Source organism: Mastomys coucha, unplaced genomic scaffold, assembly GCF_008632895.1.
Source record: "Mastomys coucha isolate ucsf_1 unplaced genomic scaffold, UCSF_Mcou_1 pScaffold1, whole genome shotgun sequence".
Classification (NCBI taxonomy): domain Eukaryota; kingdom Metazoa; phylum Chordata; class Mammalia; order Rodentia; family Muridae; genus Mastomys; species Mastomys coucha.
In genome coordinates this window covers 88,822,703-88,834,023 of record NW_022196891.1, presented here as the reverse complement: position 1 = coordinate 88,834,023, position 11,321 = coordinate 88,822,703, and the positions used below count along the sequence as shown (strand labels likewise).

The window sequence follows — 11,321 nt, the reverse complement described above, 5'->3', positions numbered from 1 at the left end:
GGGATTTAAACTCATGACCTTCCGAAGAGCAGTCGGTGCTCTTCCCCACTGAGCCATCTCACCAGCCCAATTCTTTTTTTTTTTAAGTGAAGAAAGAACTAGGGTATAGCTCAGTGGTTATGCCAGAGCTTAGTTGTGTGAGGCCCTGGGTTCTGTCCCCCAACACTAGATCAAGTCCCCTAGTGTAGAGGGGGGGATGGAGTGGTGACTTCCTGGTACATGTCTCCTCTTTCCCACGTTTGACTTCAGTGCCTTTTCTCTGCCCGGCCCTCTCCATGCCTCATGTGCCCATCTGGAGCAGTGCCCTCTCCAGCACTCCCTGCCACTGGGCACCTTAGATGGACACCATTTGGAGAGGGCACTGAGGGGAGCCCAAGGCTTTGAACACCTCATCATGGAGTGACATCCATCAGGGCCCGACGTCTTCGCTGAGCACTCATAAAGGACCACCTGAGCATAGGGAGAGTCCAGAAGAGGAGACAGGAACCATGGGGGGGGGAGGGGGGCCCGTATAAACCAACACACAATGGTGAGCTTGCGGATGACACACGACCCACCGGCCTTTCGTGGAGCTCTTTGCTGACTGCTTAGCTGTAAGCAGCTTCTATCCATGAGTCTTTTCTCGGGAAATCTGATCTCTCTGCTTGTTCCTAACAGCACTCACGCAGGTCTGCACGATGGTTTTAGACAGAAGGGAGGGGCTTCGTAAAGACTAAAGTCTCTTGCTCAGAGCAACCAAGCAGTGTCCTCCATCCACATCAGTGTCCCCAGCAAAGCCCTACCTGTCCTTCCTCTCAACTGCCTGACCCAGAAGACAGCTGGGTGGGGTTGACAGAGCTGTGGTTGAGCACTGTGGGTTCCCATGCCTTCTGTGATGACCATCCCAGAAAGAGGCTGGACCATGGAGAAGGGGAAGCCGCACACCTCCTGAGCTTCTAGTTACACCTCAGAGTATTGCTGATAAGAAAATCCACATGCATGGTTTTTCAACCCCTGTGACATATCTTGAGAAGTAATCAGTTGAAGTGAGTTTGTTTCTTACTATTAAAAAAATTAAATCTTGCCAGGCAGTGGTAGCGCACGCCTTTAATCCCAGCACTTGGGAGGCAGAGGCAGGTGGATTTCTGAGTTTGAGGCCAGACTGGTCTACAGAGTGAGTTCCAGGACAGCCAGGGCTACACAGAGAAACCCTGTCTCAAAAAAACCAAAAAAAAAAAAAAAAAAGAAAAAGAAAAAAAAAAGAAAAGAAGAAAAGAAAGAAAAAAGAAAAAAAATGAAAAAAAATCTTTTGAATATTTTCTTTACTTAAGTAATACATTACTGAGAGTGACATTATTTTTTTAAATATATTATTTATTTAATTGTTGTTTTGTTTGCTTTTGAGATAGAAAGGCCCTGTGGCTTCCCTTGCTCCATCACCCTTCTCAGAATCCCCTTCCTGTACTGGATCTCCCTCAAGCCCTCTTTTCTTTGGACACATCTAACAACGTTTGACTTAGTGCCACACTGTTTTTCTTCATAAAAATAGAACTGTACTTACATGTTTTTGTATGACTCACTGGAAAAGAAAATTTGCATTTGTAATTATAATTGAGTAAAAATTAAATGTCTAAATCTGCATTTCTTTTATTATACACGTGCATGTGTGTGTGTGTGTGTGTGCGTGTGCGTGTGTGCATGTGTGTGTCTATGCTTGCACATGCTGTTCACTGACCATTTTTGTCCTTGGCCATCCCATTTTTCTGTTGGGTTGTATGTCTATTTCTTCATGGCTTGTTTTTTGTTTTGTTTGTTTTTGACACAGGGCTCCTTGGGTAGCCCAGGCTAGACTGGAGAGCACTGTGGTTAAGGTTGAGTTTGACCTCATGAGTGTCTTGTCTTAGCCTCCAAGTGCTGCCATGTGCAGCTTGCTAGGAGCACTGTAAATGTATCTCCCACGACTTTATTTGTTGGCTGTGGTGATTTTGCCATTGAAAGGCTTATTCTTTGGCCTTGGAACCTTGCTTGGAAATGTATACACAGTCCAGGGTGATGTGATTTTTTTTTTCAAGTGAATTTTATTTTATGCAGACACAGAGCACCTGAGTGGCTCTCCAGTTTCTGGGTGCCATGGAAACTCAGGCCTGCTTTGTCAATTTCAGAGACAAACATGGTGGCAGCGCTTCCTCTCTCTACTCAAAGATGTTTTTATCCTGCAAAGAATGGAACATGAACTGAGCTGTGGGACAGTCAATTCTTTGCCATTCTGGAAAAAAAATTAAAAAGGGTGGACATCACAGGTGTCCTTTGTGGGCTCTGCAGCACTGAGACCTCCAAGGGACGAGGGACGAGGGACAGACGACACAGCTGCCAAGAACAGAGTGAGCTTGGGCCTGGAGAGGCTCCCTCCCTAGGGGTTGTTGATTGCTCAGACTTTTATGATTCTCAAGCCTTGTTCCAAGGAGCTTTTGTGGTTTAAATCAATGTGCTTCTGGGAATCAGCCCTCTTATTTCCTAGTTTACATTAATTGCTGTGCTCTTCCCCCACTGTGACAGAATGCCCTTTGTCCCACAGCACAAAGCCAGTCTTTTCAGGGATCTCCGAGTGCTTTCTAATTAGGACCCGCAACCTCAGGTCAGAGGAGAGAGTGAAACCTGGAGACAGGGACAGAAAGGCTCCTTGGTCACAACAGAGCCCAAGTTCAGCTGCTCCTCTGGAGCAGTCTACACCGCCTCGTAGACTACCAGGTCCACAGCAGAGGATGATGTGCTCTGGTGGATGGCTTAGGATCAACTGCTATTGGCTTGAACTGAGTGGTGCAATACCTAGATAATAACAGCTCGCACACTGATAGTCCAGTTGTCAAGCCTAGCATGGAGAACCAGGCCATTTGAATCTGGCTTCTAAATCATGAGATACCGTCAACAGCCCTGCTCTGTGTCACACACCATACCGGACACACCGAGTGTGCGAAGATGCACACCCAACACCTCTGTAAGGGACAGCCTAGGAAAGGACACTGTGACGTGAGAAGGGAGGATGGAGGCTGGGACACACCAGCTCGGGTGAGGTGGGGCCTTCCGAATGACCTCTGGAAAAGGACTTTGGATTTGGTAAAGAGATAAGATTGCTGCACTATGCTGGGAAGAGCTGGAGGGAAAAGTTCCTGTACATGGAGACCCAAATGACACAAGGGTCAGGGCTGTGACCCATCCTGGGGTTCTGGGAATGAGCTGAGAGTCAACATGTCACGAGTGGCCACAATCATCGTACCACTGTTCTGTTGCACATGCCACATCTATCCCTGGCATTTCTCAGTGTCCGGGGTGCTAAAGTGCTGTCGGCCATTTTTCCTTCTTGGCCTTTTTGCTTTAACGACCCCTGCCCCCACCCCCAGTTGCCACACACACACACACACATGCACTTCTTCCATGTATCTCTCCAACTGGGGAAGATCTGCTGTTGGAGAGTGCTGCCTATCTGCCCAAGACAGGAACGTTTCACTTCAGTACAAGACACCCAGGCTATTCAGGAAGACACCCAGGCTATTCAGGAAGACTTGCCAGGCAGCCATCTATCTCCAGAGGAGAGAATAGGAGCTTGGGCACTGGTTCCCTGCCACTGGGCTAGCTACTTAGAGAGAGGTCCTGAGAGCCAACATTCTTTGCAGAAGCTTCAGGTGAAAGTAGGTGGGTCAGGGGTGTGAGGAGGAGGGCAGTGCCTGGGTAAGTGACAGATTTGAGCCTTAGGGTTTGATGGCTTTCATCAGGTCTCACGGGCCAGGCTTATGGTGACAAGGCAAAACCACAGCGAAACCTCCTCTCCTTTCTTGCCTTTCTCATCTCCACTATTTTCTTTTTCTCTACAGGATCTTCTGAGTGACTTACCTTCAGGGTTGATACAGTTCTCACGCCTCCCCAGACTTGAGCACCACAGACGAACAGAAGCCCTGGTGTCAGGTGTTTCCTCAGAGACCCTGCGTGTGACACCTGTTCACACAAGGGCCTTGCATGGAACGCGGTCTCAGTCAACTCATGAGAACATGGCTGGACTCACAAAGATTATGTTCTACCAGCTGAATGTATGTGTGCTTGTGTGTGTGTGTGTGTGTGTCTGTGTGTGGTTATGTAGTCCAAAGGCCAATATCTTCACTTTCACCTTATTTTTAAAGACAGGTCTTCTCAATGAAACTGGAACTTAACAATTGGCTAGACTGGCTGGCCAGCAGGCCCAGGGGCTCCTCCCATCTCTATCTCCACGTACTGGGATCTCAGGCATTTCCTGTAGATGTGTTTTTGTTTTTTGCTTGTCTGTTGTTTTTTTTTGTTGTTGTTGTTGTTTGTGGATGCTGGGGATCTGAATTCAGGCTCTTATTGCTTGTGTGGCAAACTCTTTATTGATGGAGCCATTTCTCCAGCCCCCCCCCCCCCCACACACCCGCACCTCTTTGCTCCTTCCTTTCAACAAGGCCTCATTCTGGAATCTAGGTTGCTTTCACACTCCTGCGTCTGTGGAGTGCTGGGTACAGGTGTGTACGATCACTTCTGGCTTAAAGTATGTGCATGCCTTCCCACTTCAGACCCACCAGAGCCTCGGTACCCTAGGACCGTGCGGGCCTCTCTGACATTTGTGAGCCACACCCTCATCTTTAACACTGTGTCTCTGAGGGGAGTAAGCACTCACTCAGGACAGAACAGCCAGCATGAGAGGGGAATGGAGAGCCAAGAGGAGTCTGTTCCTACGGACAGGAAATATGGGAATGTTAGATATCACTTTGTCCAGTGAGGCCAACCTCATGGGCCAGGTAGCCTGACTAGTTCAGACAAGAGCGAAGGAGGCCATGGAGGAGCATGGAGAAATGACGTGGATGAACAGCCTTGATTTTTTGAGCTGGAAGAGTTGAGCAAAGACGTAACATGGCATGTGCACAAGGCACACACACGGAATGTCCAGGAGGATGCTTGTCTGCAGTCTGGGTTATACACAGGGGATGTCGACAGCCTAGCATGGCTGCCATGCCAGCCAGTGTCTAAGTGTGCAGGGATTTGGATAACATCAGGAGCCTAACTGGCAGAACGCCCCTCCTCCCGAATTGGGACAAATAAGAGACCGAAACAAGAGGAACTGGAAGGTGTGAGGCTGTGAAGTAGGGTCCTAGGACAGGGAGGGAGGGAGTGCTGTGGCCAGTCCCTGCCAGCGTACCTCTCATCTGTGAAGAACACCCTCTCAGCCCTCACTCTCAGCTGCCAGGGGCCTCCCTACCCCACTACCCCACCCCCACCCCCAGGGCATTTTTACTGTGGGGCTTCTCTCTGTTCTTTTCCCCACTTCTTGGCCACAGCCCTCACCACTTGCTCCAAGTCAGTCTCTCTGGTTATTTATAATCTGTCTGGAGGTCAGAGCCCTCTGGAAAGCAGGTGCTCGGTAGGGAGACCACAGTTTCCCAGGCGGCCCCGGGCCATGAGCTGTCAGCTGAAGCCTCCACGTGAACGCTGAAGGTATGGGGCCAAGGTCATAATATGGTTTATCTCTCTGCCTGAGTTAGCTGGCTAACTCCGCTGGCAGTGCTGGGAAGGCACCTATTACATCTGGTTCCGCCCAGGGCTGTGCCCCACAGGAAAGCCTGAGAGAAGGAAAGAGTAAACTCCACTTCAACCTTGGGTCCTCACATGGCCCCGCACATTCTTCTCAAAGGCAGGGCTGGCCTGCAGCTGATGTTCCTTTCCAGAATGCCTCCTGGGCCACCAGCCCACATGGCCCACACCATCTTTGTCTGAGGAAGCTGACTCAAGGTGAAAACTTCGCTGAGGACACCTGTCATGTGACTCTTCACAATGCTACAGAGCGGGGTGCTACTAGCTGCACTCCGCAGATGGCACCAAGAGTCAGAGGAGTGTGACAACAAGGGACATGCCCAGAGACGTGCCAGGGGCTGCTGCGGGACACAGGACACCAGAGGATGTTGGTGACATGAGCCACCATGTATCCAAGACTCCATGTTCAAGACAACGCTCATGAGCAGTGAGCATGAATGACACTTCTGGGCAGGAGCTTGTCTGGAGAATTTGGCTGAGGGTATTTCTGGGGGTCTGGAGAGGCCAATGGGATTTTCACCATGGGACCGTGGGAATCAGTAGAGACCCCAGGCTTTGCAGGAATCTCCCATCTCCCACCTGACCTCCCAGATCTAAGGCACGTTAAGATTGTTATGAATGACTTAAACTGGACGGGAAGGACCCCTGCAGTGAGAGGCTGGGAAACGCAGGAGGCATAGGCTGAATGTGCCTTTCCAGTGAGCTAAGCTCAACAGCAGGGCACAGCAGCTGCTTGGAGGGGCCCACCTAGACCCCTCATTTGTGGAGAAATCAGGTCCTGAGGAAGCTGGTTCATCTATCTGTCAAGGCCAGAGGAGACTTCTCATTAGCTCCCAGTTCACACCTAGTGAGAAACAGGAAGTGGCATGGCCCTGAACACAGGGAAATTGTTCACTGCTGTACTTCCCACATCAATGCTGGGCAAGCCTTGGGCATAGTACGGGAACTAGCTGAGCTCACAAACTTGCTTGGACAAAAGCTGCTGCCTAAGCGGCAGAGTTGGGATGTCAGTGAATTACTGTCCCTGCTTAGGTGTTCTCACTTAGATGTGGAGGTGGGGCCGAGGGTAGACTTCCATGCCAACCACCCTCGATGTGAGCCCAGATGAGTTCCTCCGGACCATGCAATCCTAACCAGGGTTAAATACACCCCTGAGCACCCTGGGGTACAGTAAGCACTGACAGGCCTTATGATGCCCACATGGCCCTGTGATTAGCCTCTTGCAGCCACCAAACAGCCTGTCAGGTCTTGCGTCAGGAGAGCAGCTCCCAGCCATCTCTGATTAAGTAGAGGAACATACGTTCCAAGTGCAGGGACGGAGGAACGAAAGAGACTGCAAACCGTTTTATAGCAAAGTCTTGCAAAGATTTATTTTCTGCCTGAGTGTTTTGCCTGCATGGATACATGAGAACCACTACATGATGCCTGCAGAGGCCAGATTGCCCGAGCAGGGGCTATACACCTTGTGGGAACTAAACCCATGTCCTCTAGAGCACCCAGTGCTCTTAACTGGAGCCATCTCTCCAGCCCAGCTGTAATGAAGTTTTTAAAAAAGTAAATTTACAGGGCTGGTGAGATGGCTCAGTGGGTAAGAGCACCAACTGCTCTTCCAAAGGTTGTGAGTTCAAATCCCAGCAACCACATGGTGGCTCACAACCACCTGTATTGAGATCTGAAGCCCTCTTCTGGTGCTTCTGAAGACAGCCACAATGTACCTATTTATAATAATAAACAAATCTTTAAAAAAAAAGTAAATTCACAATACTAAGGTTGTTTTTTTTTTTTTAAACTAGTCCTTGGAAACCAGTGGTTACAGGTCTTAGTGTTGGAGAGAAAAACAACAGCTGTTCTGTTTCCATTCCAATTACAACACAAAGCTCAGTTGTTTGTAGCACTTCGGACTGAGCCACCACAGGATGAGGGAGCCACTGGGCGGGCCCAACAGTGAAATTCACAGCTCTGATGTAAGTCTGTGCTCACAGGCAATAGGGAGAGGGTCATCTGGTAGAGAGCTGTCCGCACCAAGTCTAACCACCTCACTGGTGGACTTCTCACAACATCTCCACACACATTAATGTCTGTGTGACGGACAGAGGCCCCATCTGCAGCGCTGTGGAGTGAGTGGGATTACAGTGCTGAGCTACCAGACAAGGCACACAACTGCCGAATTCTCCCTTCCTCTATATGGACTCTCATCTAGAGCTTAGAGTGAGTCCCCATCTCACGCCCTTATCGCCCAGGGCTACAGCGACAGCAGGCCGTTTAAATTTAAGTCGAATGCAAGAAAAGGAAAGCTTGAGTTCCCCTCACGGGAGCTACCTAAGGACTGAGTAGCTAGTGTGACCAGTGGCCCCTGTGGCACATCTACAACATTCCCATCAAGATCCAGGGCTGCTCCTGTTCTAGATACCAACAGGGAGTCCCCTGATTCTCCAGTCTGCTGGCAGGTATAGAAAGATGAAGCACCTTGCTGGAGGGCCTGGCTCAAGCCAGTCATGAGCAGAACTGGAATGGGCAGGTCTGGGACCCTCCCTGCCGGACCATCCCACTCCCAGCTCCTCTTTGTAATTCTGTACTGAGGATGGAATCCAGGGTCTTGAGAGTCTTGCAAGTTACCTGCCACTTAGGTTATTCGGAGTCACAGAGGGCGAGCTCATCTACACTCGAATAGTCAGTGGACTCGGACATCACAGTGGAAGCAGTCTGTATAATTTCCTGTGTGTGTTTGCTTTTTAATACTTTAATGCTGAGTGAGCAATGCACCGGCTATGCGGCAGGCACACCTGTGCTTTACAGAGCTGTATTGTGCAGTAGCAATACTCAACCCTCCCTTCCACTCATAAAGCACAACAGTCTTTATGTTAGGATGAAGAAAGGGAGGCACGGTGTGCTGGCAACTTAACACAAGCTACAGTTACCAGAGGGGAAGGAGCCTCAGTTGAGAAAATGCCTTCATGAGATGCAGCTCTAGAGCATTTCCTTAATTAGTGATTGGTGATGGGGGAGGCCCAGCCCACTGTGGTCTCTGCATCGGCTCCTGCCTCCAGGTTCCTACTCGGTTGGACTTACTACTGTGGTTTCCATCAAGTCTGTGACTCAGGATTAGTAAAGCCAAACGAACCCTTTCCTCTCCAGCTGTTTTTCTGACCACAGTGTTTCATTACAGCACTGATAACTCCACGACACACAGTACTTAGCTCTTCTAAGGTCACACACGTAGGTAAAGTTTGAATGTGGGCAGTGCGGATGTGAAGACTATGCCCTCACCCACTCACACAGTACTCAGTAAGTACCAAGAAAAGCAGGCCTGCCTTTTGAGAGGCAGACAATTACCAAAAAGTGGAAGCACACTGATTACACCTAGCGTGCTTATCTTTTCTTGTATTATCCTTTTCATTCATTAGTGTCAAATTTATAAACACAATCCTCTCCCTGATTAACTACTTAAAGGTTGTTTAAAAAAACAACAACAAGAAAACCCACTACACTGAACAGCCAGCCAGACAATGCCCCTCCTGGGTTTACTGGACATACTGCGTCTAGTTTGCTTCAGTTACTCTCACACTCAACGGTCAGGACCTGCTTCTGTTTGTTTTCTAAGTTTGTGTTGGGGTCCGGGGATCACCACAGTACAAGAATCCAAGAGTTTATAACCACAACTATCAAGACATCTTTTAGTAACACAAAACTTGTGAGGGCCACAAAAGAACTTAGAGTCTTACTGGATTTACATTCTTTCTGGGGAATTCTACTGTGCAACAGTGCTAGAGCCCTGCAAGTCACTCTACAACATCAGTTACTTAAAAGTAAAAAAGGACAGGCTGGGTGTGGTGACACACATCTTTAATCCCAGGAGGCAGAGGCAGAGGCAGTCTGAGTTAGAGGCTAGTCTGGTCTATTAAATGAGTGTTGGGACAGCCAGGGCTACACAGGCAGATCCCATCTTCCAAAAAAAAAAAAAAATAATAAAAGAGAGAAAGAAGAGAAAGGAAAGAGAAGGGAAGAAAAGAAAGAAAAGAAGAGAAAAGGACAGAAAAGAAAAAAAAGGTCCTCCTCTGGGTGCTGAGTCGGGCTGGTGACAAAGCAACTGGAACTTGGGTCTTTATCCCTTGGTTCAATCTCTGGCACTAAAGACATTTTCCCCCATTTTTTTCCATCACTGTTTTTTTTCAGTTACCTGATTGAATCAGAGTGGAGAGACCTAGCCTAACTCAGTCACTTGCAGAGACTGAAGAGGCTGAAGCCTAACTCTACAGAGGCACACACGACTCACCGCAGAGCCCAAAGTAGAACACTGACTCAGCTCTTTCCCTAGCCAGCAAAGGCCACGGGCTCCGCACGGGCCTTCCCTAGCACTCTGGCAGCAGTCCCCAGACGCTGACCAAGTGCAGACTGTGCCCCGTGTGCACTGAGGTGGCAGGGGTGGGGTGGGGAGGGGGGAGGTCACTTACAGTGGATACAGTAGACTTGCACAGACTAGGACAAGCAGAATTGGCTATGCAGAGGTAACATCTCATAAAGCAAAGTGACCTCAGGGAAACCAACATTGCCAATCACTTCTCATCCCCAGGGGTAATGTGACAGGAAAAAACAAAAACAAAACCCCAAATGCTGTTTAAAAAAGTCAAGTCCTCTTATGAATCAGTATGACTTTGAAGAGAAAAAAAAAACTAAAACGCAAGCAAAGAAATTAGGAGATTTATTTACACAGGGAAATCTAGGGCTTACACCCTTAGCAACCACACTGCACCCAACACCAATGACCCCTCGGGGTATGGGCAGGCTCAGCTCATCGTGAGCAGCCACAGTCAACTGTTAAGTCACACCTGGAATAAGTGTGTTGTCATGTAGTTTCCAACCGTGATGGAAGTAGAAAAGGGCTTTTCTGGCTAGCCAGTGTGTTCCCTGAGCATCCCAGCTGAGGTTATGTCACAGAGGCGCTGACTAGACATCGTGCAGAGTCAATACGCTTTCTAGTAGAAACCAGAGGGAGGGAAGGATCTGTCCCCTTTACTTCAAACAGGAAGACATATGTGAACCCACATTCCATTCGTAAACAAAATGTAAGAAGTCTACACTAGTCACACACCAGGAAAAACCAACACACCATTCATTTCCAACTTTTCTACGTAGTTGTGAGCTGTTTTTTGGATCGATCAAAAAACAAAACAATAAACTAACATTGCTTCAGGGCAGAAGGTGGGTAAGACGTGCCAGTGATGCAGCAGGGTGCTGAGCATGGACCACAGGCTCCCACAGACCACAAGGCAGGTGCTGCTGACTCTCCAGCCCTGGACGAGTACTGCACAGACTCCGCAGTACTTCCCCTGCCTACCTCAAAAACCCAGGTCTGAGCCAGTCAGCACAATAATTCTGGTAGAGACACAGTCAAATTTACTAATGATCTGTGACTACTCCTGGAAGAAGAAAAGCTCACCAACAACAAAGACTAATACAACAAAAATGCTAAGTGTGAGATAGAAGACTGGGTTTAAGAAATAAAAAAACAAAAAACAAAAAACTTTACTTTTTTGGCTAAGAGCCAGGTTATTTCTTACACTAAATATTTAAGAAAAAAGATCACATTATTAATGTAGAATGCTACATTACAGAAATCAGGAGCACTAGATTTCACACTGTGACACTGACACCGAACGCACATGAGGGTGAGACTCTTCTTGTAGTCTGATGGCTGTGCAGTGTGGCACTGTGACACTGACACCAAACGCACATGAGGGTGAGACTCT

The 11,321-nt window shown here is 48.5% G+C and overlaps 1 protein-coding gene and 1 long non-coding RNA gene across 7 annotated transcripts in view; one reads left to right on the top strand and one right to left on the bottom strand.

Annotated features, from left to right (window-relative positions):
• LOC116068925 overlaps nucleotides 1-6,404 on the top strand; it is a 21,085-nt gene extending 14,681 nt beyond the window's left edge. For 4 of the 5 annotated variants that reach the window (XR_004109762.1, XR_004109761.1, XR_004109756.1 and 1 more), the window contains one exon: nucleotides 250-1,107. This is a non-coding gene — a long non-coding RNA (uncharacterized LOC116068925). Of the gene's footprint in view, nucleotides 1-249; nucleotides 1,108-3,848 lie in introns of those variants that run through there. The other variant, XR_004109764.1, reaches the window with a different exon arrangement.
• Nucleotides 6,405-10,254: 3,850 nt separating this feature from the next.
• Ints7 (integrator complex subunit 7) overlaps nucleotides 10,255-11,321 on the bottom strand; it is a 53,154-nt gene continuing 52,087 nt past the window's right edge. For both annotated transcript variants that reach the window (XM_031339025.1, XM_031339033.1), the window contains one exon: nucleotides 10,255-11,296. The gene's annotated coding sequence lies outside the window, so the exon portion shown is untranslated. The remainder of the gene's footprint in view (nucleotides 11,297-11,321) is intronic.